Source organism: Schistocerca americana, chromosome 3 (genome assembly GCF_021461395.2).
Source record: "Schistocerca americana isolate TAMUIC-IGC-003095 chromosome 3, iqSchAmer2.1, whole genome shotgun sequence".
Classification (NCBI taxonomy): Eukaryota; Metazoa; Arthropoda; class Insecta; order Orthoptera; family Acrididae; genus Schistocerca; species Schistocerca americana.
Genome location: NC_060121.1, coordinates 41859950 through 41879011, shown reverse-complemented (window position 1 = coordinate 41879011; position 19062 = coordinate 41859950). Strand labels below are relative to the sequence as shown.

At 43.2% G+C, this 19062-nt stretch overlaps 1 protein-coding gene across 1 annotated transcript in view; it reads left to right on the top strand.

The window, feature by feature from the left end:
* The window catches only part of LOC124607003 (collagen alpha-1(XVIII) chain-like), a 939249-nt gene that overhangs the window by 625632 nt on the left and 294555 nt on the right, over positions 1-19062 (top strand). The window contains exon 3 of the mRNA XM_047139151.1: positions 5739-5774. The gene's annotated coding sequence lies outside the window, so the exon portion shown is untranslated. The remainder of the gene's footprint in view (positions 1-5738; positions 5775-19062) is intronic.

Genomic DNA, 19062 nt, shown 5'->3' with positions numbered 1-19062 from the left:
GACGTGCATCGACCCTTTTCAAAATATCAAATTTAGACACAGACATTCCCACGCATTCGTGAAGACTGTGAGGATGTGATCGTAAACTCCTATACAATGTATGAAACTCTCCGAACAATTCTGTTTCACTAGATTACTTGGCTATTTCCTTACACTGAAGAAATTGACTTTCAGAAATATATTTTCTTCCAGTCGAAGTGCATCATTAAGCGTATTTGATTAGCCACGGAGTCGTGGTTATGTGGGAAAGCTGCTGGACTCCGAAGGGGAGATACATGTTCAAATCTTCTTCACGACCCAATTTTTTTTTTTTTTTAATTCTATGAACTGTCCGTCCAGTGTAGAATGCATCCAGCGTTCTACCCACTCCCCGCTGCGCTCTCTGTTCGTTGTACTCAGACTTACATCTGTGTCGGGGTGCAACGTCCGACTGCAACAGTGAAGTGTAAGGGAGGGACCTCCACACGTTCGTACCTCCTACTTGTTCTACACATTATCACATGTTACGACTCTTGCCTTTAGGTTTGGAAGTTTTGATTCTTGAATTCCTCCGTTGTAACACAGTTCATACACGTTTATTTATTGTTTTCATTTCTGTGAGATGTCTATGCGGCATCTCATCTGTTCTCACTCTTCCTCACATCTATGTTGTTGTTGTTGTCTTCAGTCCTGAGACTGGTTTGATGCAGCTCTCCATGCTACTCTATCCTGTGCAAGCTTCTTCATCTCCCACTACCTACTGCAGCCTACATCCTTCTGAATCTGCTTCGTGTATTCATCTCTTGGTCTCCCTCTACGATTTTTACCCTCCGCGCTGCCCTCCACTACTAAATTGGTGATCCCTTGATGCCTCAGAACATGTCCTACCAAACGAGCCCTTCTTCTAGTCAAGTTGTGCCACAAACTCCTCTTCTCCCCAATTCTATTCAATACGTCCTCATTACCCATCTAATCTTCAGCATTCTTCTGTAGCACCACATTTCGAGAGCTTCTATTCTCTTCTTGTCCAAACTGGTTATCGTCCATGTTTCACTTCCATTCATATCTACACTCCATACAAATACTTTCAGAAACGACTTCCTGACTCTTAGAACTATACTCGATGTTAACAAATTTCTCTTCTTCAGAAACGCTTTCCTTGCCATTGCCAGTCTACATTTTATATCCTCTCTACTTCGACCATCATCAGTTATTTTGCTCCCCAAATAGCAAAACTCCTTTACTACTTTAAGTGTCTCCTTTCCTAATCTAATTCCCTCAGCATCACCCGATTTAGTTCGACTACATTCCATTATTCTCGTTTTGCTTTTGTTGATGTTCATCTTATATCCTCCTTTCAAAACACTGTCCATTCCGTTCAGCTGCTCTTCCAGGCCCTTTGGTGTCTCTAACAGAATTAGAATGTCATCGGCCAACCTCAGAGTTTTTATTTCTTCTCCATGGATTTTAATACCTACTCCGAATTTTTCTTTTGTTTCCTTTACTGCTTACTCCACATACAGATTGAATAACATCGGGGAGAGGCTACAACCCTGTCTCACTCCCTTCCCAACCACTGCTTCCCTTTCATGCCCCTCGACTCTTATAACTGCCATCTGGTTTCTGTACAAATTGTAAATAGCGCTTCGCTCCCTGTGTTTTATCCCTGCCACCTTCAGAATTTGAAAGAGACTATTCCAGTCAACATTGTCAAAAGCTTTCTCTAAATCTACAAATGCTAGAAACGTTGGTTTGCCTTCCCGTAATCTTTCTTCTAAGGTAAGTCGTAGGGTCTGTATTGCCTCACGTGTTCCACTATTTCTACGGAATCCAAACTGATCTTCCCCGAGGTCGGCTTGTACCAGTTTTTCCATTCGTCTGTAAAGAATTCGCGTTAGTATTTTGCAGCCGTGACTTATTAAACTGATAGTTCGCTAATTTTCACATCTGTTCAAATGGTTCAAATGGCTCTGAGCACTATGGGACCCAACATCTGAGGTCATCAGTCCCTTTCACATCTGTCAACTACTGCTTTCTTTGGGATTGTAATTATTATATTCTTCTTGAAGTCTGAGGGCATTTCGCCTGTCTCATACATATTGCTCACCAGATGGTAGAGTTTTGTCAGGACTGGCTCTCCCAGGGCTGTCAGTAGTTCTAATGGAATGTTGTCTACTCCCGGGGCCTTGTTTCGACTTAGGTCTTTCAGTGCTCTGGCAAACTCTTCACGCAGTATCATATCTCCCATTTCATCTTCATCTACATTTCTTCTATTTCCTTAATATTGTCCTCAAGTACATTGCCCTTGTTTAGACCCTCTATACACCCCTTCCACCTTTCTGCCTTCCCTTCTTTGCTTAGAACTGGGTTTCCGTCTGAGGTCTTGATATTCATACAATTGGTTCTCTTTTCTGCAAAGATCTCTTTAATTTTCCTGTAGGTCCACTGGGCCATCTAACAACTAAATCCGGGGGGGGGGGGGAGGGGGGGGGGGTGTTCATTCAGGCCGTAGCTCAGTACCATCTGTGTTAGCAAGCACGGAAAACTAGGGCCGTCCCCAGTTGTTTTGCCGCCCTAGGCCAGAACTGGAGAACGACGCCTTCTCCTCTCCACTACAGTCGGTCTTCCCCCTATGCTCCCCCTCCTCCTCCAGCAACATCCAACGACACAACAATGCAAATATCTTATTATACTTCTCAGCATTAAACTAAGGGGACTGGACGTCCTCATTTTCTGATTTCTGGTGACAATCCCCAATTTTCGTGCTTTGTTCTCAATGCCTTAAAACTGATTCTTATTTTGTTTCCTCAATTTCTGAAATTTGCCAAAATAATTGCTGACCATTTTAACTTGGAACTCTACTGAATATACTAGTGCAGTGCAACGAAATTTGGCATCAATTACCTGTTTTATTTAATTAGAAGAAAATGGTCTAATAAAAGTGTGGAACTATTTTCTGGTGCGAATGAATTTTTCCTCGAATTTAGAAATTATGGTGCACTGATGTGAGACACGCTGAAACATCAGACTAGTTCATCTGGATAGTCGTAGTGTTATTTCGTTTCTATTTTACTTGAAATATTTTTAGAATGTAGAATAAATTGCATCTTTTACAGCATTCACTGTCTTGCGATTAAAAAATTAAATGACCCATTGTTTCATTTTCTGTTACGAGTTCTACAACTTTTGTTAGCCGCCCCAGTCGCACAGTGACGTACGCGATTTCCGTTTCGTACTCAGTAGCGGCAGCTTTAGTTTTGAGGTAATTAGAGGCATTGTGTTTACTTTTCTCAAAGCAAGTAAGACGTATCGTGTAACTGTTCCGTATGCTTTTGAAAACAATTCGGTGTTTTAATTTTTCCTCTTTTCCATTTTTCCCCCATTTGTTCAGTTTTTTCGCTGTTAATTTGAAAAAAAATTTCCGACTTTTGTCTCCCCTAAATTTGTACCGCCCTAGGCTGTCTAGTGATAGAAACGACCCCGAGAAAAACTGCAACATCCTGAAGACGAGTACTCTTCAATTGAAGCCAGTGGGACAGGCAGAGCTCAAGATCACGTGGCCAACAGGTCAGACGTCGGCTGACGCGCGAAGTGGCGGGAACGGCGCGCGGCGGTGAAATACAATAGCTCACAGCCCATCACGGTCACCTTCTCACCCTCTCTTTGCCCCTCGAACGTGGTCGTTACTGAATGGGACGGTCGCTGTGTTTGAAGCGCTTACAGCAGCTGTACCCCGTGTGGACCGGCTGCTGTGATCACCGCATGACGCGTCAGTTTTAACAAGGGAAGTACACGTCTAACGAGAGGCCTCGGAGAGAAGCCAGAGAACATTATTGTGCCATTTAGCAGCCAATGCCGGTGTGTCCGTAGCGTCTCCTCGCAGGGCTGTGAACGAATTCAAACTGAAACCGTACAAAGCGGCTAGGTTGGCGTGAAATTTTGAGAATTTTCCGGTAACATCACATTTTTTGTATTTACTGTCCGTCGCCCAGAACTCCTTCCACACACTAAACAACAATTGCACGTCTAATCATTTCAAGTGGCGAAGTGGAAAATGAAATTTCAATGAAATGGACACCCTTAGCTGCTTACAGGCGTTGACATACGAATGATGAAAATGTTTGCCCCGACCGGGACTCGAACCCGAAATCTCCTGCTTACACGGCCGACGCTCTATCCATCTTTTTTTCCCACTAAAACAGTAACAAAAATGGCTTTAATGAAATGACATAAATAAGGTGACAGATAATTGGAGTCATAAATTACAGCATTCAAAGAATGAGTCTTTAGCAGTAGCACAATTTAGCACCTTCACTGTCACCTTCAACTGGTGGCAGTTCAGCACGCACATTTCCTTCTTCTGCAGCCGGTTCCTCATCATCATTTCCCAGACCCAAATTAATCATTCAGTAAATCCTTGATGTGTGTTCCTTCCAGGGTAAATTACGTGGACAGAAGAGCAGTCCCGAACAGCGACATCGCAAAATATCTGAGCCACCGAGGACACAGAGGATAGCGCGACTGCAGGGATTTATCTCGGGCACGCCTCCCGCGAAACCCACATTCTCAACGTATTGTCCCGCACTACATTCGTAGTGCCCCCGCCCATTGTACTCATTACTCGCGGCGCGTTGCCGATTCCCGTAAGAGTTCGAGCAGTATTTGTGCATTCGCACAGAAGAAGAAGATGGTCAAGTGGCCGGTGATCCTTAACTATATATATACTAAGATGGTATCTGTTCTTTCGGACATGTCTTAGTATATATGAAGTGGAAAATAACCCTGGACATCTGAAATATGTTGGCTGGCTCTATGTGACTTAACACCAGAGGTCACCAGTCCCCTAGAACTTAGAACTACTTAAATCCAACTAACCTAAGGACATCACACACATCCATGCCCGAGGCAGCATTCGAACCTGCGACCGTAGCGGTCGCACGGCTCCAGGCTGAAGCGCCTAGAACCGCTCGGTCACACCGGCCGGCTGAAATCAGTTATTTAATACGCTTATATGATCTCCGGTTAGATGTTTGCCTTTCATTCCTTTTACATATGTTTATTCCCGCAGTGTTGGGATGGTCTTCCACATCTTTTTGTCACTAACAAATATGTTCTGCAATGTTTAAATATGAACAACATATGGAAAGTGCAAGAAGATAGGATGAAATTGGAGCATCTTTTCCAAATGTAGTGTTTGAAATCCTCATTTCCGTTTATGCTGCAAAGTAAATTTGCATCAGTTTAGTAATGAGCACAATAAATGATTGTCTTAGAAACCGTCGGGAGAATATTTTCAGCTCCGTGATAAAATAATTGCGTGTGAGAGAAGCAAGTCTGTGTATGTTACAGTGGCAGTTAGATTATGCAGAATGATAGTATCCCACAGACGAAAAGAATTATTCAATATTTGTTCAACCACAGCCCGAATGACATACCACACATATATTTTTTGCACTATCGTTTCAAGTATCTTGTGAATATATCCGTAAACTACTCTGACGGAGGAATTTTCCTTCATTGCAGTTGTTGAAGTTGACATTTTGCTTCGTACATCATTCGATACGCCTTATTCCTCACGAAATGCAGACAGTAATATGTCGAATTTCGTACCCAATCGTATTTCGATTTTCCGCTTTTTTTGTTATTTCTCCTGTTTTTGTGTCTGAGTTCATTAGCTTACGTACTTTTATTTTGTGGTTTTGTTTTGTTCTTTTCAGTTGCTTTTAAGTTTTTAGACATTTTTGTTGTTTCGTTTTCAGGGTTTCGGATCTGGAGAAGCTGAGGACGATGACTTTGTAAGTATTATGCCTCAGATATCAGCTAATTTCATTCTCGGTCCACTACTAAATTTCTGTCATGCGCCTCGCATCTTAATTCGACGTGCATCCTTCAGAACACCGAAATAAAATAGAAATGACTGAATAAGGCTGAAGAAGACTATTCAGAAACGCTGTATACGCACACAGTACGTGGTTGTTACAAGGCGTATTCGGTCCCAGGCAAGGGTGCTCGACGATCACAGGTAGCGACGAAATTTCCGTAATTTTATCAGCCTCTTCTCCCACAATGTGAAAGTCTACGGAAAGAATTATTGTCCAGAACACTAATACAGTCTTAGCAGCCAGGTTTCCTTGCTGCTGAAGATTTACATTTAACGGTGACAGCGATATTTATAACTTATTCGTAGTGTTGGTTCTTCAACATTGTAGCTCGGAGGCTGCAATACATATTAAAAAATTCAAACGTTGGTGCCATCATTTTTAGAGATAGGGGAACTTCTGTATAAGCCACAGCCTCCACACAGAAAGGACTTTTGTTGCATTTGATACATCACATACGGTAGTAGCAACTGTAATTTCTTAATCCTGATCACAAATATAGCAACAGCCCCAATGACCGCTTTCACCTGCTAACAAGCATCTTCAGATAACATTAAATCCTTATTACCATAGGAACGTGTCGCAAAACGACAGCAGTTGGCATAATGTGTCTGAGTACATGGCTTACGACGCTCTACAGCTTTAATAAGGATTTATCGTTATCTGAAGATGCTTATTGCTTATCAAAGTCGGTCAACAGTATTGTTATTTTTAGCTATCATAAATAATAAATTAAAATTATTACATAATGTTCAGATAGCGTGTTCCACACCTTGACTATGACAGGTTTTGTAAACGACAGTCATAACCAGTTTACATTCTTATTATTGAGCTTGTAAGGAAATCGAGAATGGATAGATGTCAGTGTGTGGGTGTTATGTTGACGAGTTGTGCAACAGATTGATCTGACAAGTACCCTTTGGCTCCTGCAAGAAGCAATTTCCACCCCACACTACTACAGAAGTCAGACTGACGCTCGTAACGTACCAAAAAGAAATGCCTGAAAAACTTTCATCAATCATTATCTCCTGGAGTCGTCCACTGTAAGGAAAAGACACAAAAATATTCTATTATCTTACATAACTAGTGGGATACTTGGGTACTGGAGTATTGCTAGTTAATGTAAGAAAAACATTAAACGAACGGAAAATATTATTTATTGCAAAATTTAAGAAAAATCAAATGAAAGTATTATTTATAAATTGATACACAAATTTCTGGGTTCTTTCTGGAATTGGAGGTTACCTATTATGGAGAGGAATCCTGTTAATGACATTTATATACAAAGTGTAGGAAAGCTCTTTTAGCCCTTTACTGATTAGAGACTTTGTTCCTCACTCTCTGCCTACACGCACAAGCACACTCGCTCCTACTAAGTGTTCCTGCTACAAGAGTGTCACCGGAACGAGTTCCCTCCACGTAAAAAGCTGTCTTTCCCTCACTCCTCCGGCTCATTGCGCCAGAAACAGACCACCAAACGGGAGAATGGCGCTCACTTTAAGCCGACCAATCCGGAAATACATAGCATCTGTGTTAGGCAGTTACTGTCCCCTTGTGAGAAATTTGAAACTGCACACACCAAAAAAGTGCGTATGCTGGGGGCTCTCCCAAACAATACAACGGGTTTTGCTTTTAAGGTGAACACGCAGGCCATTATCCCTTTTCTCTGGCAAAAACTGTTTTGGTCCGTGGGTGGTTGGCTGGCTGGTGCAGTGGCGTGCTAACTCACCCTCCTACGGACTTGCCAGCGGGCTGGTTGCCTCCACTGAACAAAAACTCCTGTGACCTTCGTGTCTTGAATGTTTGTGTATGCCAGCCTCGACTCTTTAATCTTGGTGTGCACTTGCGATTTATTTATTAGATTTGCAAATTGATTAAATGGAAATATGTAAAATTGACTCTACCCTATCGAGTTTGGGCTCAAATGAAACGTCTTGATACGCAGAATACGATGGTGAGGTTGGAATATGTAAGAAATGAAGGTCAGCAGACCACGCCACTTTACATAGATTGTGAAAATTATCACACTATTAGCTTTGAATTATGTGCTTTCAAAACACAAGAGGATCATGTCAAAGACTGGAAGGGAAAATCAAAAGCAGATTATGGGGAAGGCCAGTTTGGTTATGGCAGAAGCAAGAGAAACCTACAAGCAGCTTTAGAAGTGCGGCTAATGACCAAGAGTAGGTACGAAATGAAAGAAACGCATGTTGCATCGTACATAAGGAGAAGGCTTTTCATAATGTGGAATGGAATAACATGTTTTTCATTCTTGGGATGTGTAGTCTCGACTCGGGGAACAGTTCCAAGAATTTATATACCTACATCTACATCATTATGCTGCAGTTCACATTTAAGTGTGTGACAAGGGGTTCACAAAACCACTTTCCGACATTTATCAATGGTTCCGCTCTCGAATAGCACTTGGGAGAAATGGACATACAAATCTATTCGTGCGCACTCTAACTTCTCTTAATTTATTACAATGGTGGGAGTCAGCACAATATTTTCGCAGTCAAATGAGAAAGTTTGAGATTTAAATTTCGTGAAAAGATCTCGATGCAACCACAAATGTCTTTGAATTAATGATTACCACCCGAACTTGCTTATCAAATATGTGGCACTGTCTCCTGATATTCACGATAGAACAAAATCAGCTGCTCTTCTTTTTACTTTTTCGATGTGTGACGAGAGTTGTGTCAAAAGACTTGCGGAAATCTAGAAATTTGGAATCAGCTTTCGATGACACTCATTACTTTGTGTAAATAAAGAGCTAGCCGTGTGTCAGAAGAACGATATTTTTTGAAACCGTGTAGGTTATTTTTCATTAGATCGTTTTTCTCGAGGTGTCACGTAATGCTGAAACATGTCATGTGCTCTAAAACCCTATTACAAATCAATGGCAACGTGTGGCAGATTGCTCATTCTAATCATTGATATTTCATTTGTGTGTGGAAGAGGCAGTGAGAGATGTAAAGGATACTTTCGATGGAAGAGCTACTTCTGTCAGAGACAGAAGATCACCATGGTATGGTCCCCTGATGACACAGCAGTGGTCGCCGAAAGTAAACAGCAACAGGTGAGGTGGTTGCTGGAGGGAAACGTGTGCTAGCCAGCTGATAGCTATGATGTAGACACAAACAAAAAGAAAACTAAAGTGATGGTGGTATTGTCATGCTGATGACATCGCCTACATCATTTCTCCTCTCTCCCCCAATTCCCTTCCCAGCCCCCTTCCCCCTCTCCTTACTCATTGCCCGCTCCTCCTCCACTTTGTGAACAGGTGGAAAGAGACTCAATTTCAGCTGCTGGAGAGTGAGGATGTATGAGACCGTCCTAGGATTGTCTCCCCTCCTCCACTTGTGAATTGGCGGGAAAAAAGTTCAGTCTGTGCTCTAGAGGAAGCATATAAGGTATTTATTTGTTTAATTATTTATTTATTTTTGGCGGGAAATGTGCTCAGTCAACAACCTGGTGGTGTTGGACAGGGACGGACTTAAGCGTACAGCTGAGAACTGCGTCCATAACATCCTGCACGAGAAATGGAAGAAGGAGATAATGGAAGAGCGTAGGGCGAATGCTTTTCAGCAAATAGTGCTGATGCAGGAGAATCGACTGAGGATGCATTTCACAACTCATAGAGACTACTGGCTGTGCTGGAGCTCTCGTGGTTTTTGAAATTGCTGCTCAACCCACAATACAGGAGACAACTTCGTCGTATTCCACTACCGTAGACTGACAGAACTGCTCACCTTGGGGTACGGAACTCGACTGAAGAGACCTGAAACGGGTTTTGTTCCCCTTTCTGATCACGTGTGTGCATATTTGTTAACATTGCCAAGTGTCCTAGTTCACACAACCACTCGAAATTGGCAGGAAGCTATTCTTCAGCCCCTGGTGGAAGAATTGCCTCCTTCAGATCTACAAGTGTGTAGGTGCTCGGGAACTTGTACACAGATACGAGCTAAGAAGGAAGAGGACAGCAAACCATAGTAAACTATCACTGAAGTGTACGAGGAGTTGCCTCCTACTGATCTCTACAGGTGTATAGCTGCTGAGGAACTTGTCCACGGGTACATCATAAGGCGGGTAGGGGCAGAAAACTGTCACTGAAGTGTGGGAGGGCCAATGCACACTACCACAGCTGACGGAAAACATTTCACTGCTCTAATCTCATAGCGAATTTGTCGTGAAAAAACCGCCACGCGTAAACAATGGATCTGGCCAACACGTGCACCGGAAATTCAGCAAGGTAACTGCAATAACACAACTACCACATAATTGCCCCCAAAACTTACTTCCATAAAAGAGTGGAGACAGCTGCATGTGAGTTCACTCGATATGTCCACCGGTCTTACCAACCCTCCCACGTCCCCTCCTCCCTGCCTCTGCTCCCCCTGTAGGCAGGGTTACCACTTTTCCAGGCTTGTTCTAAGCTGTCGCTGATGATACACAAAGAAATCCATCTCCTTGGAGTGATATACTGTTCCCCATCTGCAAAAATGAGTCACAGATGGACAAAAGACACGAGAACAGGATGCTTCCTGTAAGCTGTTAAACGTATTTCTGAAAAAGACTGGCTCCAATGTAGCAATAGGGAAATACCTGACTATCCTTCTCAGATGAAGAACCGAATGGTCGACAGTGGCATGCTTTCAAACGTTCTGGTTGAGCCACCACTGTCTGAAAGTAGTTCTCGACTAAGTAAAAAAAAGTCTCATGTAGCATAAATATTGACATAGTATCATAGTACGTCCATGTAAGTGGGATACACGTGGCTCTTTATACCAGTCATCTCACGGTGCACCAATCCGACCACTCTGCCTCCGGTAGGTGAAGAGAGCAGTGTCTGCACTCCACCACTACATGTGGTTGTAACCCATCAGTGCTCACATTTATTCTGCTTTCTTGTGTAACTGCCGAAAGTCTAGCTGGTAGAGGTTTCAGATGCTCCACTATATATACATATATATAGTGATCAAAAAGTCATTATAAATTTGAAAACTGAATAAATCTCGGAATAATGTAGATAGAGAGGTACAAATTGACACACATGCTTGAAACGACGTGGGGTTTTATTAGATACGAAAAAATACAAAAGTTCAAAAATGTCCGACAGATGGCGCTTCATCTGATCAGAATAGCAATAATTAGCATAACAAAGTAAGACAAAGCAAAGATGATGTTCTTTACAGGAAATGCTCAATATGTCCACCATCATTCCTCAACAATAGCTGTAGTCGAGGAATAATGTTGTGAAAAGCACTGCAAAGCATGTCCGGAGTTATGGTGAGGCATTGGCGTCGGATGTTGTCTTTCAACATACCTAGCGATGTCGGTCGATTACGATACACTTGCGACTTCAGGTAACCCCAAAGCCAATAATCGCACGGACTGAGGTCTGGGGACCTGGGAGGCCAAGCGTGACGAAAGTGGCACGACACGCGCAAGAGATCTTTCACGCGTCTAGCAATCGGGTGGTTCTAATAAAACCCCATGCCATTCCAAGCACGTATGTCAATTTTTACCCCTCTACTTACATTATTCCGTGGTTTATTAAGTTTTCAAATTTATACTGACTTTTTGATCACCCGGTATATATATATATATATATATATATATATATATATATATATATATATATGGTGTTTCAAAAATGACCGGTATATTTGAAACGGCAATAAAAACTAAACGAGCAGCGATAGAAATACACCGTTTGTTGCAATATGCTTGGGACAACAGTACATTTTCAGGCGGACAAACTTTCGAAATTACAGTAGTTACAATTTTCAACAACAGATGGCGCTGCAAGTGATGTGAAAGGTATAGAAGACAATGCAGTCTGTGGGTGCGCCATTCTGTACGTCGTCTTTCTGCTGCAAGCGTGTGCTGTTCACAACGTGCAAGTGTGCTGTAGACAACATGGTTTATTCCTTAGAACAGAGGATTTTTCTGGTGTTGGAATTCCACCGCCTAGAACACAGTGTTGTTGCAACAAGACGAAGTTTTCAACGGAGGTTTAATGTAACCAAAGGACCGAAAAGCGATACAATAAAGGATCTGTTTGAAAAATTTCAACGGACTGGGAACGTGACGGATGAACGTGCTGGAAAGGTAGGGCGACCGCGTACGGCAACCACAGAGGGCAACGCGCAGCTAGGGCAGCAGGTGATCCAACAGCGGCCTCGGGTTTCCGTTCGCCGTGTTGCAGCTGCGGTCCAAATGACGCCAACGTCCACGTATCGTCTCATGCGCCAGAGTTTACACCTCTATCCATACAAAATTCAAACCGGCAACCCCTCAGCGCCGCTACCATTGCTGCACGAGAGACATTCGCTAACGATATAGTGCACAGGATTGATGACGGCGATATGCATGTGGGCAGCATTTGGTTTACTGACGAAGCTTATTTTTACCTGGACGGCTTCGTCAATAAACAGAACTGGCGCATATGGGGAACCGAAAACCCCCATGTTGCAGTCCCATCGTCCCTGCATCCTCAAAAAGTACTGGTCTGGGCCGCCATTTCTTCCAAAGGAATCATTGGCCCATTTTTCAGATCCGAAACGATTACTGCATCACGCTATCTGGACATTATTCGTGAATTTGTGGCGGTACAAACTGCCTTAGACGACACTGCGAACACCTCGTGGTTTATGCAAGATGGTGCCCGGCCACATCGCACGGCCGACGTCTTTAATTTCCTGAATGAATATTTCGATGATCGTGTGATTGCTTTGGGCTATCCGAAACATACAGGAGGCGACGTGGATTGGCCTCCCTATTCGCCAGACATGAACCCCTGTGACTTCTTTCTGTGGGGACACTTGAAAGACCAGGTGTACCTCCAGAAACAATTGAACAACTGAAGCAGTACATCTCATCTGCATGTGAAGCCATTCCGCCAGACACGTTGTCAAAGGTTTCGGGTAATTTCATTCAGAGACTACGCCATATTATTGCTACGCATGGTGGATATGTGGAAAATATCGTACTATAGAGTTTCCCAGACCGCAGCGCCATCTGTTGTTGAAAATTGTAACTACTGTAATTTCGAAAGTTTGTCTGCCTGAAAATGTACTGTTGTCCCAAGCATATTGCAACAAACGGTGTATTTCTATCGCTGCTCGTTTAGTTTTTATTGCCGTTTCAAATATACAGGTCATTTTTGAAACACCCTGTATATACAGGCTGAGTCACCTAACATTACCGCTGGATATATTTCGTAAACCACATCAAATACTGACGAATCGATTCCACAGACCGAACGTGAGGAGAGGGGCTAGTGCAATTGGTTAACACAAACCATAATAAAATGCACGGAAGTACGTTTTTTAACACAAACCTACTTTTTTTTAAATGGAACCCCGTTAGTTTTGTTAGCACATCTGAACATATAAACAAATACGTAATCATTGCCGTTTGTTGCATTGTAAAATGTTAATTACATCCGGAGATATTGTAGCCTAAAATTGACGCTTGAGTACCACTCCTCCGCTGTTCGATCGTGTGTATCGGAGAGCACCGAATTACGTAGGGATCCAAAGGGAACAGTGATGGACCTTAGGTACAGAAGAGACTGGAACAGCACATTATGTCCACATGCTAACACCGTTTTATTGGTCTTTTTCACTGACGCACATGTACATTATCATGAGGGGTGAGGTACACGTACACACGTGGTTTCCGTTTTCAATTACGGAGTGGAATAGAGTGTGTCCTGACATGTCAGACCTATAGATGTTCAATGTGGTGGCCATCATTTGCTGCACACAATTGCAATCTCTGGCGTAATGAATGTCGTGCACGCCGCAGTACATCTGGTGTAATGTCGCCGCAGCCTACCACAATACGTTGTTTCATATCCTCTGGGGTTGTAGGCACATCACGGTACACATTCTCCTTAACGTACCCCGCAGAAAGAAGTCAAGAGGTGTAAGATCAGGAGAACGGGCTGGCCAATTTATGCGTCCTCCACGTCCTATGAAAAGCCCGTCGAACATCCTGTCAAGGGTCAGCCTACTGTTAATTGCGGAATGTGCAGGTGCACCATCATGCTGATACTACATACGTCGACGCGTTTCCAGTGGGACATGTCCCTGCAGATGCTGCTCGCCGACCGTGGGCCGTGTTTGTTACAACACGCAACTGGACGTCGGAGGTTTCAAGCGTCAACTTTAATGTTACAATATCTCCGGATGTAATTAACATTTTACAATGCAACAAACGGCACTGATTACGTATTTGTTTATATGTTCAGATGTGCTAACAAAACTAACGTGGTTCCATTTAAAAAAACGTGGGTTTGTGTTAAAAAACATACTTCCGTGCATTTTTTTATGGTTTATATTAACCAATTACACTAGCCCCTCTCCTCACGTTCGGTCTGTGGAATCGGTTCGTCAGTATTTGATGTGGTTTACAAAATATATCCAGCGGTAACGTTAGGTGACTCACCCTGTATATATAAATGTGGTGTGTGTGTGTGTGTGTGTGTGTGTGTGTGTGTGTGTGTGTGTGTGTGTGTGTGTGTGTGTCTCGTATACTGTACAAGGATGAGATATTCTGTTTGCCTCACAGAATGTCCTCTTCACCTGTAATATTTTGGAACATTTACCTAAGTAAAATGCTTTGTTTAAATTCTCTAGGTAACCCGTGAGTGGTTGCTCAAGAAGGAATACACACACGTAACCATTGAGGGATGTCAGTGTTGAAAGAGATCCACTCCTGCTGTACAGACACCGGAGCAATTTTACGCAGGTCACTTCTTCCTCCTGGAGTAACGTACTGCATGTCTACCTAAAGTGTTGTCGTTCTCAACAGCTCAAGTGCTGTAATGTCAGTTCATTTATTTAAAAAAAAGAACTTGAATAAAGATAAACACACATTTGCTGCATGAAGTATTACCACCAAGTATTGTCCAGGTGTGATTCTTATGGTTGCTACAATAAATATTGTACTGACAGACCTCACCTCACGTCATATAAAGGGTATAGTCTTTCACTTTTAAACGAATACTGTGATGGCAACAGTGCAAATAACGGATTTAGGACTAAAATAAATGAAATATCCAGCTAAATAAATGTGAAGTCATGCTCCTGGTACGAACATATGCTTGCTACAATGAATATTGAACCGAGAACACTGGATATACAGCAAAATAAGAGCTTAACACCATGCAGTAGTCCTTAAACATACATGCATCTAGCAAGTCCTACACACTCTGGTGACGAGGAGACTTCGTCAATGACTTAACGCTGGTAAGACCAAACAACAGCATGATAACCAGAACTGAGCGAACATTTTGGGACCCTAGACGTGCTTTTCTTTTAAGTGGGAGCAGTATGTCTTAGCAGGAGAGAGACATGTTCCTCTCATAACACAGCAACTTAAAAAGAACAGAGTCGCAACGACTATGTTACGCTAAGAGTGCATCCCAGCCTTCCTTTTGCAGGAAGATGAAACACTGTAATAGTATCACAAAATGTCTTGCGGTAGGAAGAGGCAGATCCAGGGGCTGCACTCGCTATAGGGTTGGGCGCTTTGACCAGCGGCTGTTGAGATCACCATTTAGTACACTGGCGCCAACCGGTCCTGTCCCTCACACCCGTTCCATCGGTCACTGCCAGCGTCAGAGCACTGAAAATTAGTGTCCATGGAAATCTTGAAAATAAATGGTCATGCACGTGGCCTTTACATACACTATGTGATCAAAGGTCTCCGGACACCCCCAAAAACATACGTTTTTCATATTAGGTGCATTGTACCTACTGCCAGGTACTCGATACTAGAGACGTCAGTAGTCATTAGATACCGTGAAAGAGCAGATTGGGGCGCTCCGCGGAACTCACGAACTTCGAACGTAGTCAGGTGATTGGGTGTCACTTGTGTCATACATCGGTACGCGAGATTTCCACACGCCTAAACATCCCTAGGTACATTGTTTTCGATGTGATAGTGAAGTGGAAACGTGGAGTGACGCGTACATTACGAAAGCGTAAAGGCCGACCTTGTCTGTTGGCTGAAAGAGACCACCCACAGTTGAAGAGGGTCGTAAAGTGTAATAGGCAGACATCTATCCAGGCTATCACACAGGAATTCCAAACTGCATCAGGATCCACCGCAAATACTATGACCGTTAGGCGGGAGGTGAGAAAACTTGAAGTTCATGGTCAAGAGGCTGCTCGTAAGCCACACATCACTCCGGTAAATGCCAAACGACGCCTCGCTTGTTGTAAGGAACGTAAACGTTGGACGATTGAAGAGTGGAAAAACGTTGTGTGGAGTGACGAATCACAGTATACAAAGTGGCGATCCGATGCCAGGGTGTGGGTATGGCGAATGCCCGTTGAACGTCATCTGCCAGAGTGTGTAGTGCCAGCAGTAAAATTCGGAGGCGGTGGTGCTGTGTTTTTCATGTTGTTGTTTTGCGTGGCACTATCACAGCACAGGGCTGCAGTGATGTTTTAAGCACCTTCTTGCTTCCCACTGTTGAAGAGCAATTCGGGAATGGCGATTGCATATTTCAACACCATCGAGCACCTGTTCATAATGCACTGCCTGTGGCGGAGTGGTTACACCCTGTAATGGACTGGCCTGCACAGAGTCCTGACCTGAATCATTTGCGATGTTTTGGAACGCCGACTTCGTGCCAGGCCTCACCGACTGACATCGATACTCTCCTGAGTGCAGCACTCCATGAAGAGTGGGCCGCCATTCCCCTAGAAACCTTCCAACAGCTGATTGAACGTATGCCTGCGAGAGTGGAAGTTGTCATCAAGGCTACGAGTGAGCCAACACCATACTGAATTCCAACATTACCGATGGAGGGCGCCACGACCCTGTAAGTCATTTTCAGCCAGGTGTCCGGATACTTTTGATCACATAATTTACTCTTCAGATGTACAATTATCAGTGCAGAACAGCAGTATCATGCTATCTATTCACATGTCAGAAGGAATGAAACACATTCAGTTTTATGCCCGGCAGCAAGCTACAATCAGCATTCCCCCTGTCTTCATTTTGTAATATCCAAATAAGTAAGACTACGAACTCGGTCTACGATACTGTTGTCGATGACAGATGAACAAATTGCTAAGGTCGGAGATCTATAACAATACACGTGATACATGTAGTAAACTACTGTACATCTCTTGCACATGTACAGTAGGCAGACATCTATCCAGGCCATCACACAGGAATTCCAAACTGCATCGATAACACATCCTAAGTCAATCGAAAACTTCTACTGTTTCGGTGCCAAAACTGTCAATCACCACAGAATGTCCATGTTATCTCAGAACCCCCATCTGGGTTAAAGTGAGACCTTCAAACTCCGAAAACAATCTACTGAAACATCTTTGTTATAAGCTCTTTAATGACAGAAATTTTCAGTGGAACAGTTGTATGTAACATCAGCTTACCTCTTATAAGCGACAAGCTGTTAGATACATGTGGAATCGTAATAAAGCAGTCATGGTTCCATAAGAACAGATACAACTGATTTCTTTCAATTTGGTGGGTTAACTGCCATACTTGAGAGCACCCTTAGCGTTTAAAATTAGTGTGTGCGGATGTCTTGTAAATAAATTGTGTGCATGGGTATTACAGGAATTTCAGACACTTGAAATATCAGCACAGAACAGTATCTATCACACTGTCTGTTCGTACGTCAGAAAAAGAGCACCACAGTCTTTTTTAAGTTCAACAGCAAGCTGCAGTTCACATCTCTGTCTCTTCTTGTTATTTTTATATCATCCATTGGAGTAAAACTACAAAGTATAAAACCTTTGCTAACATTGCCTGGTTGAGAACTCAATAAGAACTTCAGCACAACCCTCTCTTCCCATACATCTAAAATAAATATCGTCCACATGTTGACATTGAGCATATGTGGTGACTCAATTAAATATACACTTTTTGGTTCATTGGATCAGATGGCCAGTGATCTTAGTCGCTTCCACAGACCTGTGTAATGTTTTGTCGCCTATACTGGAAGAAGTCCATATCCCACAAAGTATCAACCACAATAGAGAATTCTTATGTTGCAGTTTCGTAAGGTGTTCCATACATTGTTCTTTGTACATCCAAGGCGTGTATGACAACAGTGTTGTACACTGACATAAATTTTGTTTTTCTACCATAACTTTGAGGTCTGTATTAGGTGCTAAACCAACATTAACAGGTTTCGATCCATTGGCTCTCACAGAAAGCTGGAAATCACATGGTGTAAGGTAAGCTGCCCCCACAACACACAGGATGGTTGAAATAAAAGACAGAGGCGGAGTTTCTTATTGACAAGAATGTTGAAGACATTGGAACATATGAAAACTGAAGGAGTTTGTAGCATCGCGGAGCGTTTCCAAATAGCTGTCTGAAGGTGATGTCCACTACATTTAATCCCATTGCCCTAGGTGTTCGTCTTCTTGGCCTTCAAATCTTCGGACACTATGTCTGGGAGGTCCCAGCTTGGGGATCCAACATATGAGTTGGGTTGTTCGGGGGAGGAGACCAAACAGCGAGGTCATCGGTCTCATCGGATTAGGGAAGGACGGGGTAGGAAGTCGCCGTGCCCTTTCAAAGCAACTATACCGGAATTTGCCTGGAGCGATTTACGGTAATCACGGAAAACCTAAATCAGGACGGCCAGACGCGCGATTGAACCATCGTCCTCCTATTGCGAGTCCAACATATGAAGTAGCATAACTGTGCTCTGCAATGCGTGTGTTTACAGCACCCTACCTCAGCACAGTAATCCCTTTACGCACATGTGTGTTTTTGTGATAGTTTGTAGATACCATGACTGGCTTGGGGGCTATGTATTGGAGTTGAATGGCATAAACAGAAATATCAAGCCATATCCGCTAAGCAAAAAGTGTATATACATATGGATAAATATTGATAGCATGGAAAAAAGTCACAAAATCAGTAAAATACTGTTAGAAATTGTTCGTGCTGGATATTTGTATTTACACTTAGAGTTGTCAGCGTGACGGGTTGCCGTTCTACGGGCCCGGGATCGATTCCCGGCTGGGTTGGAGATTTTCTCCGCTCAGGGACTGGGTGTTGTGTTGTCTTCATCATCATTTCATCCCCATCCGGCGCGCAGGTCGCCCAATGTGGCGTCGAATGTAATAAGACCTGCACCAAGGCGGCCGGACCTGCTCCGAAAGGGACCTCCCGGCCAATGACGCCAAACGCTCAT